The sequence below is a fragment of the Nicotiana tomentosiformis genome, chromosome 9 (genome assembly GCF_000390325.3).
Source record: "Nicotiana tomentosiformis chromosome 9, ASM39032v3, whole genome shotgun sequence".
NCBI lineage: Eukaryota > Viridiplantae > Streptophyta > Magnoliopsida > Solanales > Solanaceae > Nicotiana > Nicotiana tomentosiformis.
The window spans coordinates 20,958,931-20,981,285 of NC_090820.1; positions in this window are offsets into that span (position 1 = coordinate 20,958,931).

A 22,355-nucleotide genomic window follows, 5' to 3' on the forward strand; every position below is an offset into this window, starting at 1 on the left:
ATAGACAAAGGACACGTATAACATAGGTTAATGCATTTGGACAATTAGACACTCAAAAAGTCTTAAAGAAGAAATTTTCTTGTTATTTCTTTATTTAATTAGTCGTTAATCAATAAATTAATTAGGTGGATAATTCTTTAATCTTGAAAGCCACAGGCAAACCTATAAGAAAGAAACAGGTGTTGGATTTGCTTACTTCTTAAGGAGATGGATTCACGGTAATAACCATCTCTATGTTTAATTATAGTTTATTGGATTCCATTTTGGGAATTAGGGTCCATTAAAATACAATTGTTTTTGTAAAAATATCAGGCTAAGATGTCCTTAATACGTCATTAGGGAACAGGTGGTGTTGTTAGTGATGATTTTGCCAGTCCACATTATAAGGTTATTCTTGATATGCACACTGATATTTATAGATTTTGATTTTATTACACGATAGTACGGAGTAATAATTTTGTGGATCAATTATAGTTAATAGCATCATGATATAAAAAATATAGACTAGAATAATCGGCGCTTTTTCTTTTGTCGTCCTCAAACGTTAACGACAACAACAACAATAACAAACTCAGTAGAGTCTTACAAGTGATGTGTACGGGAAGGATATTATATACGCAGACCTTGTCACTACTCTTAGAAGTGAGAGATGTTGTTTCCGATACGCAGAATAAATGTGAAGAAAATTAAAAAAAAAAGAAGAAGGTGAAGGTAAAAAATCAAGGATTAAAAAAAGAAGGAAAAATGTATGGCATTGAAAAATAATTCACAAATTATGCAGTTTACATTAATCCTCAATGAAAGATTTTGCAGTAAAATTTACGTTAAGGGCAAGTCCAAATCAGTACTCTTTTAAGGTGACGAGCAAGAGTCGAAGCAAGGTTAAACTAGAGTCTGTATCTTTGTATTACTTTTTCTCAAACTTAAATACAATATTAATTGGCTTGCAATTTCATAATAAATATTTTCCTATGTTAACGTAATTATAAGAACTAATAATATTGACGGATTATTGTTATTCTATTTCCACTCCGAAATATTCTAACTTTTCCACATAAAATTGTCCTTGTTATTGAAATCCAACTTAGTTAGTGGGCATCCTTAAATGATTAAATACGAAGCAAGTAAATAATGCTTTAAATTGGAAACTATCTTAAATCCTAGCATGAGATCATGATCAGTTTCCCAATTGAAGTTTATAAAAATCTATTTTCCCCCTTTTTTCTCTTTGTGAAATACCTAAAATAAAAAATAGAAAATCTTAGTAATATCTTCTTTAAATTGCTCCAAATTTGCACCATTATCTTTTTACTTTCTATATTTGGCTGAAAAGTTGCTCCAAACCCCTCATTCTCACAGTCACATTAAGAGCATTTTTAAGGCTCAATTATTTAGGAGGTAAACCTCGAACGAACCCTAAATTCTGAAGTTGGTAGGTTTTTAAAAAAAAATAATTTTTAATATTGATTTCATATTCTCTCTTCATACAAGAAGACAACTTGAAACACGTGCTATGCGTCTATTCATCGTTTAGATTTCGTATTTGTTTAGGTTTTGGAAACTAATTTTTGAATAATAAAAAATTCAGATCTTTTGTTTTTTGCAACAAATTTGGTTTTCTCAAAATCCAACATAAATGTATTAATTTTTTTTTAAAACTGTAGGTTTTCACACTCAAAAAAAAAAAAAAATTCTCCAAGAAGGCAAAAGATATTTTGCAGAGATGCAGTTAGAAAATATCCAAATATAATTTATGTTGGAAAGGAAAAGATTTTGCCTTTACGAGAAGAATGCCTTTTTTCAACATGAAAACATGTCGGCCTTACAACTCCTAATTAGCTGAATTTATTATGAAAGCCTTTTTTGAACCAAGTTTTGTAAAGATGAAACAAATCGAATCCAAAAACCACCTTAGAGTTCCTATTATTGAATTTTATAAAAGTTACAAAAAGTAAAAAGAAAAAAAGATTACAACGATCCGTGTAATGTACGGATGAAATGAAAGGAAAAAAATGAGATTTTTTAAATGGGAAGTACACTAGCAACTTTACACTACGCAAAGCATATTGTTATTTATTTATTAAAACAAGATTTAGTGGCTAAACAGTTGTCTAAATGCAATTAAAATAATGAAGGTGGAGATACTTTAATTATTGGCCTTCTCTTCTTACAGTAACCATCTTTTATACCTCTAATTTCCATTTCTTTATTTTTTTTGAAATGTGTCACTTCAAAGTGGATATGGATAAGAAGCTTGGAATTTTATTAAGTACAAATCACTTTTGTTTTGCTCAAGCTGAAGGGAATGTGGGGATATGTCATAAAAGATTGTCCAGAAGCATTAAAATTTCTTTTCTCGTGTGTATAAATGTGGATTAAGTTTAACTTTTATATATTGATAATATTAAAGAATTTTATACAATGAGTAATCGTACATAAAAGTAAAATTAGTAACCTGAAAATTAAATAAAGCAAATTATAATATAATGTAATAATTCGTTACATTGTTAATGATTATAAATTAGTATATCCTATTAGTTTATTTGATATTAACCAAGTCATTGGATTTGCAGAATCTTTAAGTATAAAGCTGGATTTTCTATCCTAGGTTTTTTGTCTCACTTTGATAAGGTTGTTTTTTCTCTATATTTTTGTTTAATAGATAGTATCTGATCTTTGATCATGTTTGTCTCCTTTCATAAGGTAAATTTCTGCAATTTACTTTACTTATCCTTTTTTTTTATATGCCAGATTACACTGTTGTCCCTTCAAGTTGCACCCAAGGGCGGAGCTAGGGGGACGGAAGAGGGTTCAATTGAACCTCGTTCATAAAAAATATCACTGTGTATATAAGGTTAACTTATTATTTTTTATGTATATATATTAAATATTGTATTTTCTTAATTTTTTCGTGTGTTTCTTTTTTTTATTTTTTGAATTTCATTAGTGAAAATCCTGTTTCCGCCATTGCTTGCCTCCACAACCAACTTGTTAAGCACAAAGTGTTTTATGGTAAATGGTGTTATAATATGATATAGTTAGTAAAAAGACTTCTATTTTCTAAGTATTTATTAGTATTCTTTCATCTATCAAATCACGTATAATCTCAAGAAGATATTTCATCGTCAAAGAATCGAGTTAATCTTCGCTATACATATCAAACAAAGATATTTAAAAATATTATATATAATCAAATTAAACTTGTGGCTAAATAGTTGGAAAAGAACACTTATCTGCACCGCAGATTAATTAGCACTTCCACTTGATGAAAACAATAATTTAGAACTCCCACTTGATGAAAAATATAATAATGCAGCACTTCCACTTGCATCCTTGGCACAAATAATGCTCGATTGTCGCATGTTTGTCTTTTTGAATTTTGTATATAAATTGTTGTTGGGATAAACCCTCTGCCGAAATAATATTCACAGTAATAAAAGTGAAATAATAACATAGCACCGAAATACAGTAATTAACAAGAATAAAATAGTGACAACGACACCAAGATTTTTACGTGGAAAACTCTTTTGAATAAGGAAAAAACCACGGCCCTCAGACGAGCAACTGATATCACTATAGCAAGGAATTTTATACTTTGTAGGTCCGATTAAAATACTCCAAAGATAACTACAACACTCAAAAGAAATAACCCTCTTTTGATATTCACACCTCACTAAAATATCTCTCACTCTCTATTTTTCTCACCGACTATTTTCTTATACATTGTGTGTGAAACCTCACTCTTTCTTTTTCTCTTTGTTGGTGTGTAGAAATGAGAGCTGAAACTCTCCTTTTATGGCCGAAGCCTCACTCTCTAAAGCCTACTATATTTGACAATTTGCACACACTTTTTCTTCTTTTTCTTCAATGTTGACAATTCAACAAAGTTGACTACCAAACCAAAGAAATTCAACAAAGTTGGCTACCAAACCAATGTAGAAGTTGGAATTTCTTCGTTTTATTAGGCTTGAATTGGGATATGATCCGTATTTTTAGCATTGTTTGATGTGATTTGAGGCTTCGTCTAAGTTCGTATGATATTTTAGGACTTGTTGGTGTATTTGGTTGAGGTCCCGGGGGCCTCAGGTAAGTTTCGGATAGTTAACGGACCAATTTTGGACTTAGTGTTTTTGGTGAAGTTTTCTCGTGCACAGATCTGGTTTCCTTCTATGCGATCGCGTGAGAAGGTCCGCGATCGCGTAGGCTTAATTGGACAGTGTAGGATTTTTACTCTACGCGATCGCATGCAGGGAGCTGCGATCACATAGTTTGGGGAAAACTGTACATCGCGAACGCGTGGGCTAGGCCGCTTTCGCGAAGAGGATAGGAGGAAGAAGCTCAGCCACGCGTTTTGTTCTTCACGCGTTCGCGATCGCATAGGTTTGCAGAGACTGTGCTTCGCGATCGCGTGAAATTTTTCGCGATCGCGTAGGGTTATTTTGACAGTGGGAAATTTTGTGCTTTGCGGTCGTGGGACTTGGTCCGCGATCGCATAGAAGAAATGCCTGAATATAATGTTTAAGTTCTTAAAATGGGACTTCGCCCCATTTTCTATTTTTACCGATTTGGAGCTCGGGGAGAGATAATTTTTGGGAGATTTTCAAGAAAAATAATACGGTAAGTATTATTAACCCAATTTTGGTCAAATTATCCGAATCTATGGTTGTTTTTAACATTTAATTGGTGATTTAAGTTGGAAAACTTTGAAAACCCCTATTGGTTAAGTTTGAAGATTTGAGGGTCGAGTTGATGTCGAAATTTAGTAAAATTGGTATGGTTGGACTCGTGGTTGAATGGCCGTTCATATTTTGAAACTTTTGTTGGGTTCCAAGTCGTGGGCCCCAAGAGCGATTTTTTGAGTTAAATTTCAGATTTTGTTGGAAAATTAGTGTTTTCATATGGAATTAATTCCAATAATTTGTATTGACCGAATCGAATTAATTGTGACTAGATACGAGGATTTCGGAGGCCAATTCGTGAGGCAAAGATATAGTGGAGTAAAGAATTACACGGTTTTGAGGTAAGTGACTTGTCTAACCTTGTGTGGGAGAAATTTCCCTTAGGATTGGTATTGTTATGAAAATTGTGATGTATTAAAAGCCGTGTACACGGGGTGACGAGTGTGTACACGGGCTAAATATGGAAGATTATGTCTTTAAATTATGTAGATCTCTGTCACATATTAATTAAATTATTTTGTCATGTTATACTCATCATTATTAGTCTATTTTATATTTTAAATTTGCCTTACCTTTTTTCTGCTAATTGCTTTACCTATTTAGTTGAAGGTTTGTTTCTTTTATTCTGTGTTCATTATTTGAAAGTTGAATTTCTTAATTGAATTATTATTAATATGAAGTATTTGACATTTAAAATTGGGTATTGAGGCAAAGTGTTAAAATTATGAAATATTATTTCTATTGAGTTATTTACTCCCGAATATTTTGTTGAGATTTTTGTATACATTGTGATTGAGCCATGAGCTCCTTATTGTAGACATAATGTAGTTGTTGATTTATTTGGCAAGTTGAAATAATTGGACACTTGAGGTGCGAATTATGATATATTGTGATATTGATAAGCATGCGGAGGTATAAAGTATGGGTGTTGAAACGCATGTGGTGAGATAAGGTGGGCTTGATACACGTGGCTAGTAGGGGAACTACTAGAATTCATGTGGTGTGATAAGGGTGGCTAAAACGCGAGATGCTATTTCGGAAAAAAATATTTCTTTAAAATTAAATGTGAAGGCTCCCACGGTGATATAAGAGAAAGAAATATTGTGAATTTATTTATGATTTGGGAGTACGAGGCGGTACCTCGGGAGTGACCTTGTTGATATTTTCTCATTGGTGTTCTTGCCTTTGGTTATTTTGTGTGTTCCTTAAATATGTAAATTTCTATTTTCCTTTTGTGAGGTATTGTTTGCCCTTATTCTGTGTAGTTAAATTTTGACATACTCCTTACTTGATTCACTTTCATTGTCATTATTATTATTATTATATTATTAAACTTTTCGCCCTGTCTCTTATTATTTCCAATAGGTCCTAACATGACCTCGTTACTACTCTACCAAGGTTAGGCTTGGCACTTACTGGGTACCGTTGTGGTGTATTCATACTACGCTTCTGCATATCATTTTGTGAAGATCCAGGTACTTCCTACCAGACCAGGTATTAGTGAACTAGTCTGTACGCGGAGATTTCAAGGTACATCTGCCAGCGTCCGCAGACCTCGGAGTCCCTCTCTATCCTTATTATGTTATTTTCCTTATTCTCTTTAGACTCTGATGTATAGAGACATTTAGTATTTCTCTTAGAAGCCTGTGACTTATTTCTACCGGATTTTGGGAGTTGTAAATATTTTGAATTGCAGTTTTTATTTATTTCATATGTTGATATTTGAGTTCCAGTTTTAGATTCCGTTATTCAACATAATTTATAGGCTTACATAGTTTTAGAGACTAGGTGCCATCACGACATCCTACAGAGGGAAATTTGGGGTTGTGACAAGTTGGTATCAGAGCTATAGGTTCATAGGTGTTATGAGTCACAAGCAAGTTTAGTAGAGTCTTGCGGATCGGTACGGAGAAGTCTGTACTTATCTTCAGGAAACTATGGAACTGTTAGGAAAAGGTTCAATTCTTTGATTCCTTATCGTGCACATTTGTTGGCTTCAAAATTCTAAACCATTGTCTTTCCATTATCTAACAGATGGTGAGAACACACACAACTGGATCTGATAATCAGATACCCGCGCCCCCTATTGGAGCTGCAAGAGGCCGGGGCAGAGGCCGAGCCAGAGGTCGAGGAAAACCATGTGGTACAGCTAGAGCACCTGCACGAGCTATTGCAGAGGAGCCACCAGTAGCTCCAGTTTGAGAGCAGGCACCTGAGACGCCTGTTACTACCCCTGCACTTCAGGAGACTCTTGCGCAGTTTTTGAGCATGTTTGGTACTCTAGCTCAGGCAGGGTTGATTTCACTTGCTCCTGTCACATCTCAGACCGGGGGAGGAGCACAGACTCCCGCCGCTCGTACTCCAGATCCACGGACCCAGGTTGACCATGCCCCAAAGATTATACCAGTGCAGCCAGTTGTCCAAGTTTGGTCTGAGGTTAGGGAATAAGTTTCAGAGGGGGAGCAGCTGAGGCTCGAGAGGTACAAAAAGTACCACCCTCCTACCTTCAGTGTCTTGGCGTCATAGGATGCCCAGGGTTTTCTTGAGAAATACCATTGTATCCTCCATACTATGGGTATTGTGGAGACTTGTGGGGTTACTTTTATGACATTCCAGCTTAGATGAGCGGCCTACCAGTGGTGGCGAGCATACGATTTGGATAGTAAGGCTGAGGCAATTCACTCACTTGGACTCAATTTTCAGATATATTCTTGAGGGAGTATGTTCCTCACATTCTTAGAGATGCATGGCGCGCAGAGTTTGAGCAGTTACGCCAGTGCTATATGATAGTTTCAGAGTATGCAGTTCGGTTCAGTGATTTATCCAGGCATGCACCTGCCCTGGTTGCTACTGTCAGAGAGCGTGTCCATCGATTTATTGAAGGGCTTCACCCTAGTATCAAATTCAGTATGGCTTGAGAGCTGGAGATGGACATCACATACTAATAGGTGGTGGCAATCGCGAGGAGATTGGAGGGTATGCAGACCCGAGAGAGATAAGAGAGGGAAGCTAAGAGGCCTCGGGATTTTGTCACATATAACAGTTCTCGTGCCCCAGCTGTAGACCGTCATGGTAGAGGCTATGTGAGCCGTCCTATTCACTCAGCACTTCCAGCTTCTAGCTACTCCTAGACATCAGGTTCCTTATTATGCACCGCCAGTGTCTACTGTACCTCTTGCACGGGGTTCTTTCAGCGGTCAGTCCAGCCGATCAGGCTTGAGCCAGTCCCAGCAGCCACGTCCTCCGAGAGCTTGTTTTGAGTGTGGTGACACTCGTCATATAATGAGGGATTTCCCTAGATTTAGGAGGGGGCACCTCCACATATTTTGCAGGCCCCACCTATTCCATAGGTCCCTCAGGCTTCTCAGGCCATGATTACTGCACCAGTTGCCACTCCACCTGTACAGCCAGCTAGAGGTAGAGGTCGGACAGGTAGAGGTCACCTTAGAGGGGGAGGCCAGGCCAGATATTATGCCCTTCCTACTAGGACGGAGGCAGTTGCATCCGATTCTATTATCACAGGTATTGTTCCGGTCTGCCAAAGAGATACATCAGTCTTATTTGATCCAAGCTCCATTTATTCTTATGTGTCATCTTATTTTGCCCCGTATTTGGGCGTATCCCGTGATTGAGTTCCTCTGTTTATGAATCTAAACGCGTGGGTGATTCTATTATTGTTGACCGCGTGTATCGATCGTGTTTGATTGTTATAAGTGGTTTTGAGACCAGAGCTGATTTATTATTGCTCAATATGGTGGATTTCGATATTATTTTAGGCATGGACTGGTTGTCGCCCTATCACGCTATACTTGATTGTTACACCAAGACGGTGACATTAGCTTTGTCAAGTCTATCTCAGCTAGAGTGGAGAGGTACCTTAGATTATGTTCCTAGCAGGGTTGTTTCATTTCTTAAGGCTCAGCGAATGGTTGATGAGAGGGTGTGATGCGTATCTGGCCTATGTGAGAGATGTTAGTATTCATACTCCTACCGTGGAGTCAGTTTCGGTAGTAAGGGATTTTCCAAATGTATTTCCAGCGGATCTTCCGGGTATGCCACCCGACAAGGATATTGACTTTGGCTTTGATTTGTTACCGGGCACTTAGCCCATTTCTATTCCACCATATCGTATGGACCCAACAGAATTGAAGGAATTAAAAGAGCAATTACAAGAGTTGCTTGATAAGGGTTTTGTTCGGCCCAGTGTATTGCCTTGGGGTGCTCCTGTCTTATTTGTGAAGAAGAAGGATGGTTCCATGCGGGTATGTATTGATTATCGCCAGTTGAACAAGGTTACAGTGAAGAACATGTATCCATTTCCATGTATTGATGACCTATTTGATCAGCTTCAAGATGCCAGAGTATTCTCTAAGATCGACTTACGTTCAAGATATCATTAGTTGAAGATTCGAGAGCCAGATATCCCGAAGACTGCTTTCAAGACTCGGTACGGTCATTATGAATTTCTTGTAATGTCATTTGGGCTGACCAACGCCCCAGCAACATTTATGCATTTGATGAACAATGTATTTTAGCCCAATCTTGACTCTTTCATCATCTTGTTTATTGACGACATTCTGATATACTCCCGGAGCCGGGAGGATCATGATCAGCACCTGAGGACTGTGTTTCAGACTTTAAGAGAAAAGAAATTATATGTAAAATTTTCAAAGTGTGAATTTTAGCTAGATTCAGTGGCATTCTTGGGTCATATAGTTTCGTGCGAGGGGATCAAGGTAGATCCGAAGAAGATTTAGGCAGTGCAGAGTTGGTCCAGACCGTCCTCAGCTAAGGAGATCCGGAGTTTTCTTGGCTTGGCGGGGTATTATCGTCGATTTGTAGAGGGTTTCTCTTCTATTGCTACACCTATGACCAAATTTACCCAGAAGGGTGCTCCATTCAGGTGGACCGAGGAATTTGAGGAAAGCTTTCAAAAGCTCAAGACAGCTTTAACTACAGCCCCAGTATTGGTGTTGCTTACAGGTTCAGGGTCTTATATTCTGTATTGTGATGCGTCACGTATTGGTCTTGGTACAATGTTGATGCAAAACGGTAGGGTGATTTCCTATGTGTCTAGACACTTAAAGGTACATGCGAAGAATTATCTGGTCCATGACCTTGAGTTAGTAGCTATTGTTCATGCCTTGAAGATCTGGCAGCACTATTTGTATGATGTCCCTTGTGAGGTCTACACTGATCATTGGAGTCTACATCATCTATTTAAATAGAAGGATCTTAACTTGCTATAGTGAAGGTGGATGGTGTTGCTTAAGGATTATGATATCATCATTCTCTATCATCTCGGGAAGGCTAATGTAGTGGTCGATGCCTTGAGTAGGCAGAGATTTTGGGCAGCTTAGCATATCTACCAGTAGCATAGAGGCCTTTAGCCTTGGATGTTCAGGCCTTGGCCAACCAGTTTGTTAGATTGTATGTTTTCGAGCCGAGCCGAGCCGAGCCGAGTTTTGGCTTGTGTGGTTTCTCAGTCTTCTCTTTATGATCGTATCAGAGAGCGTTAGTATGATGACCCCCATCTGCTTGTCCTTAAGGACACAGTTCAGCACGGTGATGCCAAGGAAGTCACTATTGGAGATGACGATGTATTACGGATGCAGGGCAGGCTATGTGTGCCTAATGTTGATAGTTTGTGTGAGTTGATTCTCTAGGAGGCTCACAGTTTGCGGTAGTCTATTCATCCAGGTGCCGCATATCAGGACTTGAGACAGAACTATTGGTGGAGACGGATGAAGAAAGACATAGTGGAATACGTAGCTCGGTGCCTAAATTGTCAGCAGGTGAAGTATGAGCATCAGCGACTGGGTGGATTGCTTCAGAAGTTAGAGATTCCAGAATGGAAATGGGAGCGGATCACTATGGATATTGTTGTTGGGCTCCCACGGACTCAGAGGAAGTTTGATGCAGTTTGGGTGAATGTGAATAGATTGACCAAGTCAGCTCATTTCATTCATGTGGTTGCTACTTACTCTTCGGAGCAGCTGGCTCACGTTTACATTGGCGAGATTGTCAGACTTCATGGCATACCGGTATCTATCATCTCTGACCGGGGTACGTAGTTTACATCACGATTCTAGATAGTCGTACAGTGTGAGTTGGGCACTCGGGTGGAGTTGAGTACAACATTTCACCCTCAGACGGACGAACAGTCCGAGCGCACTATTTTGATATTTGAGGATATGCTTCGTGCATGTGTGATGGATTTTGGGGGTGCTTGGGATCAGTTCTTGCCACTTGCGGAGTTTGCCTACAACACCAGTTACCAGTCGAGCATTCAGATGGCACCGTATGAGGCTTTGTATGGTAGACGGTACCGGTATCCATTGTGTTGGTTCGAGCTGGGCGAGGCTAGACTATTGGGTACATACTTGGTTCAAAATACTTTGGAAAAGGTTAAATTGAATCAGGATCAACTTCGTATATCCCAGTCCAGACAGAAGAGTTATGCGGATCGAAAATCTCCCGACGTTGCATTCATGGTTGGAGAGCGGGTCTTGCTCCGGGTTTCGCCCATGAAGGGTGTTATGAGATTCGGGAAGAAGGGCAAATTGAGCCCTGGGTATATCGGACCTTTTGAGATTCTTGAGAGAGTTGGAGAGGTGGCTTACAGACTTGCACTACCACCTAGTCTCACTGCTGTTCATCCAGTGTTCCACGTTTCCATACTCCAAAAGTATCATGGCGATCCGTCTGATGTGTTAGACTTCAGCTCAGTCCAGTTGGATAAGGATCTATCTTATGTTGAAGAGCCAGTGGCCATTTTAGAAAGACAGGTTCGAAAGTTGAGGTCAAAGAACATTGCTTTAGTAAAAGTTTAGTGGAGGGATCATCCGATCGAGGAGGTGATTTGGAGATCGAGCATGATATGCGCAGTCGTTATCCTCATCTTTTCACCACTTCAGGTATGTCTCTATACTCGTTCGAGGATGAACGTTTATTTAAGAGAGGAGGATGTAACGACCCGACCGGTCATTTTGAGGGTTGTAGCCTCATTCCCTCATTTACTACTCATCTTATACTTTATAGCTGTTATGTGACTTTCCGGGGTAGTCGGTTCAGGTCCGGAGAGATTTCAAAATGAATTGAGACACTTAGTCTCAAGGTTGAAAGCTTAAGTAGAAATAGTTAACTGGATGTTGACTTATGTATAAATGATCCCGGAATAGAGTTTTGATGATTCTAATAGCTCCGTGTGGTGATTTTGGACTTAGGAGAATGTCCGGAAAATTATTTGGAAGTCCGTAGGTAAATTAGGCTTGAAATGGCTAAAAGAGAAAGTTAAGTTTGGAAGTTTGACCGGGGAGTTGACTCTTTGATATCGGGGTCGGAATTCGATTCTGGAAATTTGAATAGGTCTGTTATGTCATTTATGACTTGTATGCAAAATTTGAGGTCAATCGGACTTGATTTGATAGGTTTCAGCATCGAAAGTAGAAGTTGAAATTTCCTAGTTTCAATAGGCTTGACTTGGGGTATGATCCATATTTTTAGCATTGTTTGATGTGATTTGAGGATTCGACTAAATTCGTATGATATTTTAGGACTTGTTGGTGTATTGGTTGAGGTCCCGGGAGCCTCGGGTGAGTTTCATATGGTTAACAGACCAATTTTGGACTTAGTATTTTTGCTGAAGTTTTCTTGTGCACATGTTTGGTTTCCTTCTACCAGATCGCATGAGAAGGTCCGTGATCACGTAGGCTTAATTGGGAAGTGAATGATTTTTACTCTACGTGATTGCGTGTAGGGAGCTGCGATCGTGTAGTTTGGGGAAAATTGTACATCGCGAACGAGTGGGCTAGGCCGCGTTCGCATAGAGGAAAGGAGGAAGAAGTTGGGTCACACATTTTGTTCTTCGCGATTACGTAGGTTTGTGGAGACTGTGCTTCGCGATCGCCTGGATTTTTTTTTGCGATTGCGTAGGGTTATTTTGGCAGTGGAAAATTTTGTGCTTTACGATCGTGGGACTTGGTCCGCGATCGCATAGAAGAAATACATGAACAAAATGTTTAAGTTCTGAAAATGGACATTTTTACCGATTTGGAGCTCAGAGGGAGACGATTTTCGGGAGATTTTCAAGAAAAATAATGGGTTAAGTATTCTTAACCCAATTTTGGTCAAATTACCCGAATCTATGATTATTTTTAACATTTAATTGGTGATTTAAGTTGAAAAACTTTGAAAAACCCTATCGGTTAAGTTTGAAGATTTGAGGGTCGAGTTGATGTCGGAATTTAGTGAAATTGGTATGGTTGGACTCGTGGTTGAATGGGCGTTCATATTTTGTAACTTTTATTGGGTTCCAAGACGTGGGCCCCACATGTGATCGGATTGTTTTGGAAAATTAGTATTTTCATATGGAATTAATTTCAATACTTTGTATTGACTGAATCGAGTTAATTGTGACTAGATACGAGATTTTCGGAGGCCAATTCGCGAGGCAAAGGCATAGCGAAGTAAAGAATTATACGGTTTGAGGTAAATGACTTGTCTAACCTTATGTGGGGGAAATTCTCTTTAGGATTGGTATTGTTATGAAAATTATGATGTGTTGAAAGCCGTGTACGCGAGGTGACGAGTGTGTACACGGGCTAAATATCGAAGATTATGTCTTTAAATCATGTAGATCTCTATCACACATTAATTAAATTATTTAATCCTGTTATGCTGATCATCATTAGTCTATTTTATATTTTAAATTTGCCTTACCTTTTTCCTGCTAATTGCTTTACCTATTTAGTTGAAGATTTGTTTCTTTTATTTTGTGCTCATTATTTGAAAGTTGAATTTCTTAATTGAATTATTATTAATATGACGTATTTGACATTTAAAATTTGGTATTGAGGCAAAACGTTAAATTTGTAAAATATTATTTGTGTTGAGTTATTTACTCCCGAATATTTTGTTGAGATTTTTGTATACATTATGATTGTGCCGTGAGCTCCTTATTGTGGAAATAATATTGTTGTTGATTTATTTGGCAAGTTGAAATAATTGGATACTTGAGGTGTGAATTATGATATATTGTGATATTGATATGCATGCGGTGGTATAAAGTCTGGGTGTTGAAACACATGCGGTAAGATAAGGTGGGCTTGATACGCGTGGCTAGTAGGAGAACTACTAGAAGCCATGCGATGTGATAAGGGTGGCTAAAACGCGAGATGCTATTTCAGAAAAAATTATTTCTTTAAAGTTAAATGTGAAGGCTCCCGCGGTGATATAAGAAAAATATATTGTGAATTTATTTATGATTTGGGAGTACGAGGCGGTACCTCGGGAGTGACCTTGTTGATATTTTCTCATTGGTGTACTTGCCTTTGGTTATTTTGTGTGTTCCTTAAATATGTATATTCCTGTTTTCCTTCCGTGAGGTATTGTTTGCCCTTATTCTGTGTGGTTAAATTGTGAAATACTCCTTACTTGATTCACTTCCATTGTCATTATTATTATTATATTGTTAAACTGTTCACCCTGTCTCTTATTATTTCCAATAGGGCCTAACCTGACCTCGTCACTACTCTACCGAGATTAGGCTTAGTACTTACCGGGTACCACTGTGGTATACTCATACTACACTTCTGCATATCTTTTTGTGCTGATCCAGGTACTTCCTACCAGACCAGGTATCAATGAGCTAGTATGTACGCGGAGACTTCAAGGTACATCTGCCAGCGTACGCAGACCTTTGAGTCCCCCTCTATCCTTATTATGTTGTTTTCCTTATTCTATTTAGACTCCGATGTATAGAGGCACTTAGTATTTCTTTTAGAAGCTTGTGACTTATTTCTACTGGGTTTTGGGAGTTGTAACTATTTTGAATTGCAGCTTTTATTTATTTTATGTGTTAAAATTTGAGTTCCAATTTTAGATTTTGTTATTTCGCATAATTGATAGGCTTACCTAGTCTTAGAGACTAGGTGCCATCGCGACATCCTACGGAGGAAAATTTGGGATCGTGACATTATTGCACTTTGACTGTCACAATAGACGACATATTCTTTTTGATGCAATTCCAGCTCTTGAAGAAACCGCTTGAGCCATACTATCTCCTTGCCAGCTTCTGTAGCGGCAATGTACTCTGCTTCAGTTGTTGAAAGTGAAACACACTTCTGCAATTTAGACTGCCATGATATAGCTCCCCCTGAAAAAGTAAATAGATATCCAGTAGTGGATTTTCTATTATCAGTATCACCGACCATATCAGCATTCGTGTAGCCCTTCAAGATTGGATCGGATCCTCCAAAACACAAGCAATCTCCTAGAGTACCTCTTAGGTATATGAGTATCCACTTGACTGCTTCCCAATGTTCCTTTCCAGGATTTTCAAGGAATCTACTGACAACACCAACTGCATGAGCAATATCAGGTCTGGTGCATACCATTGCATACATCAACCTTCTGACTGCTGAAGAATAAGGAACTATAGCCATGTTCCCTTTGTCCTCCTCTGTTGTAGGACACATCTTCTTGCTCAACTTTAGATGACCAACAAGAGGTGTACTGACTGGCTTAGCATTCTTCATGTTGAAGCGTTCCAGTACACGTTCAATGTACTTTTCCTGAGACAACCACAACTTTCTGCGTGTTCGCTCTCGAACTATCTTCATACCCAGAATTTATTGTGTTGGGCCCAAGTCCTTCATATCAAATGACTTGGACAAATCTCCCTTCAACTTTGCGATCAGCCTCTTGTCTTTTCCTATAAATAACATGTCATCCACATATAACAACAATATAATAAATTTATTCTCAGAAAATCTTTTGAAGTATACACATGGATCATGATAGTTCTTTATGTATGTTTGACTTTTCATGAATGAGTCAAACTTCATGTGCCACAACCTTGGTGCCTTCTTCAATCCATAAAGGCTCTTATTCAATTTGTACACCATATGTTTCTTTCCAACTACTCCAAATCCTTCTGGTTGCTCCATATGATTCTCATCTTCCAAATCTCCATGAAGAAATGCAGTTTTCACATCCAACTGCTCCACTTCAAGATCTAGGCTAGTTGCTAAGCTCAAGATTGTTCGAATAGAAGTCATTTTGACAATAGGTGAGAAAATTTTGTCAAAATTAATACCATTCTTCTGTTCGAAGCCTTTTACCACCAATCGAGCTTTGTATCTGACCAGTTTGCTATTTCCATCTTTCTGGAGTTTAAAGACCCATTTGCATTTGAGTGGCCTTTTTCCCTTTGTAAGTTCAACCAGCTTGTACGTGCAATTTTTCTGTAGAGATTCCATGTTTTCTTGCATGACTTTCATCCACTGGTTCTTTTTCTGGATGAGACAACACCTCTTAAGACTTTCTGGATCCTCTTCATCACTGATAAGGACATACTCTGTAGAAGGGTACCTACATGACTCTACCCTTGGCCTCCCTGATCTCCTCAGAGGTTGAGGTTGTTCTTCTCCCTAAGTGGGGTGCTCCACTTGCTCCATATCATCATCAAGTTGCTCCCCCCTGCTCAATAACCTCACCAGGTTGCTCCCCCTACTCGGCAACCTCGTCGATCGTACTTTCTACACTTGTGGAATAGTTAGAAGAAGAAGGAATGGTAACAAGGTTAGGAATTATACCATATCATCAGCTGTTCCATCTTCACTTTCTCGGAAGACTACATCTCTGCTTCTGATGACCTTATTCTTTACGGGATCCCACAATCTGTACCCGAACTCTTTATCTTCGTATCCAATGAATATACAGGGAACATACTTATCATCCAGCTTTGTTCTCTGTTCTTTTGGTATATGTGCAAAAGCTCTGCAACCGAACACCTTCAGATGCGAGTAGGACACCTCCGTGTTGGTACAAACTCTCTCTGGGATGTCAAATGCCAACGGAATTGATGGACTCCAATTGATCAGACAGGCTGTCTGAACTGTTTCACCCCAGAATGACTTAGATAGTTTAGTCATTCTGAGCATGCTTCTCACCTTCTCCACAATGGTGCGGTTCATCCTTTCGGCTACGTCATTATTTTGTGGGGTTCCAGGAACTGTCTTTTCATGTCTAATCCCATGGCTCGAACAGTACTCTTCAAATTCCCTTGAAGTGTACTCACCTCCATTATTACTTCGGAGACGCTTTAGCTTTTGGATTGTCTCCCTTTCCACCATAGCATAAAACTTCTAGAAAACTTGAAACACTTGATCTTTGGTTTTCAAAATATAAACCCATAATTTTCGTGAAGCATCAACAATAAAAGTAACAAAATATTTGTTACCGCCCATCGATTCAATTTTCATTGGACCACAAATATCATAATATACCAAATCAAGTATATTCAATTCTTTCAGACGATGTCTGAAATGAGACTTTATGTTGCTTACCAAATAAACAATAGTCACAAGGTTTTACCGTTGTACCTTTGGCATAAGAAATGAATGATTTCCTGGCAAGAATCTGCAATCCCTTCTCGCTTATATGACCCATTCTTTTGTGTCACAAATCTGCAGAAATCTCATCTTGTGTCGCGTTCAATTCACCTTAGCATATTTCTGCATTTGTCCTGTACAACGTGTCACGAGCAACTCCCTTTGCAATCACCAATGATCCCTTGGTGAGTCTCCACTTTTGATTTGCAAAATAGTTCTCGTATCAATCTCGGTCTAAAGCAACTCCCGAGATCAAGTTCATCCGCAAATCAGGTACATGTCGCACGTCCTTTAGAACTAATGTGCATCCGATATTTATCTTGATACAAATATTACCGATCTCCGCAATCTTTGAGTAACTTGTGTTACCCATTCTCACAGTGCCGAAATCACCTGCTACATGTCTGCAAAAAAATCTCATAACGGTGTGTCATGGTAAGATGATGTTGTATCAACCACCCATTCCGACTCTGGACCTAACAAGTGCATGCATTCCTCTTCCTCGTTTATAAAGAGGACAATATTATCATTGTTTTGCACCATGGCTGTTGTGTTGTCGTCATTCTTCTGGCCACTCCTTTCACCTTTGCCCTTCATTGGATTTGGGCATTCTCTTTTGAAGTGACCTGGTTGATCATAATTGTAGCAATTTCTGGCTCTTGATTTGGATCGGTTCTTAGACTTCCCACGAGCTCCGGATCTACCATAGTTGCTCGAACTCCATTGATAACTCCTGCCTCTACCTTCTGTGATGAGAGCCTGTCCTTGATTTTCAGGCTTCTTTCTCATCTTCTCATTGAGTAGAAAAGCCGATGAGACATCTTTCAACTCAATGGTAGTCTTATCGTGCATGATAGTTGTTGCCAAATTATCGTACGAAGATGGCAACGAGTTCAATAGCAATATGGCTTTATCTTCTTCCTCGATTTTTACGCCAAGGTTGGCGAGTTGTGTGATTAGTCCGTTTAAAAATATTTAAATGTGACAAAAAATTTGTACCTTCACCCATGTGTAGGGCATATAGCTGCTTCTTCAGGTACAATTTATTTGTCAGCGTTTTGGACATATATAGGCTTTCCAACCTTGTCCAAATGCCACGTGCGGTGTCTTCATCTATGATGTTATTTACCATATCATCTGATAAGTACAACCTGATTGCACTAGCAGCCCTTTCATCCAAGTCAGCCCAATTCTCAGCTTTCATGGTATCAGGCTTTTTGGCATCAGCATCAAGTACCATGTGTAATCCTTGTTGAATGAGTAGATCCCTCATCCTTCTTTGCCATGTTGAGAAACAGTTATCTCCGTTAAATTTTTCTACCTCGTACTTTACTCCGAATAATTTTTTTCACCGAGTATAGTACTACCGAGAGTGAATAGTACTTCTGTGAACGAGCAGAACCTGTGCTCTGATACCAATTGTTGGGAATAAACCCCCTACAGAAATAATATTCATAGTAATAAAAGCGAAATAATAACGTAGCACCGATATACGATAATTAACAAGAATAAAAGAGTGACATCGACACTAAAATTTTTACGTGGAAAACCCTTTTGAATAAGGAAAAAATCACGGCCCCGAGACGAGCAACTGATATCACTATAACAAGGAATTTTACATTTTGTATGTCCGAGTAAAATACTCCAAAGACCACTACAATACTCAAAAGAAATAAACCTCTTTTGATATTCCCACCTCACTAAAATATCCCTCACTCTCTATTTTTGTCACAGACTATTTTCTTGTACCTTGTTTGTGAAATCTCACTCTTTCTTTCTATCTTTGTTGGTGTGTAGAAATCCTTTTATAGTCAAAGCCTTACTCTCTAAAGCCTACTATATTTGACAAGTTGCACACACTTTTCCTTCTTTTTTTTTCAATGTTGACAATTCAACAAAGTTGGCTACCAAACCAAAGAATTTCAACAAAGTTGGCTATCAAACCAAAGAAATTCTCAGCCAAATATTTTCCTTAGGCACATGCCTATTACTTTGACTTTTGAATGAGATAGACCCCATCAATTGAGACGAATAAATAATAATTAACATAGTTATATAAACACTTCCGACACAACCAGAAAATAAATAGCCCAGTATTAATAAGGTATTAAACGTTTTAAGATTTATATTTGTTGATAACCGTGGTGTCATGGTGATTTGTGTGCACTTGAATAAATAGGAATAAATCATCTAATATTTTTGACTTTGGTAGAATTTGAACATGAGACCACTCGTCGCGACTTGCAATTTAAAACTTTAGAAAAAATTGACTAATTTCTGCTTATAATCTATAGCAAAAGAGCAGTGTTTCCAAATACCAATATGTGAAAAACTAACATGCTGTAACAGTATGGGTATTTCGTATTATTGATTTGGGAAGATGGAAAGTATGTTGTGAAAAGTATTATCTAAAAATTAGTTGGTTGGCTGAAAAAAACAATTTTTCTCATTTGTGGACAGAAATCATTTTCCTTCACAACTATCTAAGTTCTTAACTTTATATCATTGTTCCAACTTAGATATTATTTTTAATTTCATTAAATAATATCTGATTAATTTGCTAAAAATTAATATTAGGAGTATTGTTTTAAAAAAAATCTTTAATAAGTTTTAGACAACAATAACAACTATCCTTCGTCTTTTCTTATTTTATTTTCTTTTTCAATTCAAGGGGCTCTTACTATTTCAAAATAATGCACCTTTCTCTTTATTTCAATAGTTCAACTCAAAAGCCAAACCTCCACCCCACACTTAAACTTTTATAAAGTTCATAAAAATTTCAAGTGCTCACGATAGGTAAAAGTATCAAATAGATGGTCAATTCAAACAAATGGGTAAGGCTTGTAATGTGGTTGCCCAGAAACAAGATTACAGGCTAAAAAGGGTTAACTAAGATACATAACACTTAGGTAGGTAAAATAATATAAATGGCTTAATAAAGAAACGCCTATATCACTTCCAAGACTGAATAAAACTACCATTTAACTTTGCAAATACATGGGGCAAGTTATAGACATCAAATGTAATGCACATAATAACACAAAATCTCACACACACATGGTACATAACTCACTCAAGATCAAACTATCAAGACACTCTAGTCAAAGTAGTTAAGCTAAGTTAAGATCATACAATTCAAGGTAGTTATACAAGAGTCAAAAAGTGAGCCTAAGCGTCACAACTAAATCACTTACTATTCTCAAAGTATAATAAAGTCAATAGATATTACCTTTATTTCAAATCACAGCATAAGATTTCCTACTCCTAGAAAACAATAAAACTAGCTACACTCGGTTCAAATAGAACTCTTGAAAAAGAACCGCGACACAAAGAAAAACCAAGGGAGACTTGTACACTACCTAACAAAAGAAATTCTTTTTGTTTTTTTCCTTTGACTTTAATCCCTCAAGAAACATGTCGATGATATCCATCGTCGGGAAAAATCGAAAACTTAAAAAACAAAATTCTAAACTTTTTCTATCTCTAAATCATACAACTAACAAAACAAAAACTAATATACATACACACAAATATCCCTCACCCCACACTTTAAGTTGTGATGTCCTTATGGCACATAATTAAAAAGCATAAGGTAAAGAAAACTTTTCTGAACATCTAGTCGGGGTCTGAGTTGAACCAGTGCAGACATTCATGCGAACAACTTCTTCTCGGCCTTCTTTGGGTACACCCCACACTTATATTTCTCACTCACCGCAGCCTTCTCTTTCGAGCCATTTACTTTCCACTCGACACTCGCCACTGGTTTGTCCTTTTGTGCCCCCTTTGCTATATCCGTCTTAAAAGTCACAGTCTCCTCACCCACTTTAAGCATGAGTTTTCTCTTATTTATATCTAATGCAGATCTACCCATCGCTAAGAATGGTCTTCCAAGGATGAGGGGGACCTCCTTGTTTTGCTCTATATTACTATAACAACAACAACAACCCAATATAATCTCACTAGTGAGATTTAGAGAGGGTAATGTATACGCAGACATTACCCCTACCATGGGGTAGAGAGGTTGTTTCCGATAGACCCTCGGCTCCCTCCATCCAAGAACTCTCACCTTGCTCTTGGGGTGACTCGAACTTACAACCTCTTGATTGGAAGTGGAGGGTGCGTAACCCACTCTTCGTACCAAATAAGTTGGGAAAAAATTAAAATACTTTTAGATTTGTGTGTGTTTAATCCTTACGAAGAGTCCACGCTAATTTTCTTGATTCAATTTTTATCGGATGTTCACGAAGGAAAAATCTTTATTACTTATTCTTCAGAAAATATTTATTAAAGAATACTAATTTTTTCAAAAACTATTTTCGAAGAATATTTTCATCATGCCCAATATACATACGGAAAAAAAACAAAACAAATTGAGTAACACAAAAAGGTTTGTTGAGTCATCCTCCATAATTGTCCCCTTAAAAATACCTTTTACTTGACCCCATAGAAGAACATTCCATACAGGTTGCTTAATTCCAAAACCGCAGTAAAGCACTTTCATCAGTCTAATTTCTTGGGTGGAGCCACAAAACTTCTTATTTAATACTCTCTCCGTTTCAATTTATGTGAACCTGTTTGACTGGACACGGAGTTTAATAAAAAATGAATACTTTTGGAATTTATGGTCCTAAACAAGTCAAAAAGGGGCCCATAGTATTTGTGTGGTTATACAAACTTCTTATTAAGGGTAGAATTTTAAATTTAAGCAAAATTATTTCCAAATTTAGAAAGGGATCATTCTGACCAAAAAAGAAATATGTTCACATAAACTGGAACGGAGGGAGTATATCTATATTATAGAGGACAGTCAGGGAGCCTGATCCAATTCAGTAACTTTAGTTTAATTATTATATATGTTTTAAAAAAATTATTAAATATATATATAAATTAAATTCAGAATCCAATTTGATATCGCTATCCTATATTAAAACTCATAAAGTTCAAATATCTAATTACCTTGTTTCAACTTTCCAAGTGCACACTACACGTTCAAAAACATTTTTGAACTGCAATTTTCCTTTGACTGAAGTTTAATTCTCTTCATAGACCCATTAAGTGTTACAATCAAGGAAGGTAAAAAGAAAACGGAATTGCAAAGTTTACGCTAACAATAATTCTTTTTCATTTGATATACTATAATATCTTACAGAAGTTGGCCTCAAAGATTGGATAATGGACAAAGTTCTTGTACTGAACATAAGTAGATGACATCAAGATAGTCACACTAAAAGGGAATTTTATCCGTCACTTCTTCCCCTTTATGAATTACTAGTGTTAAAAC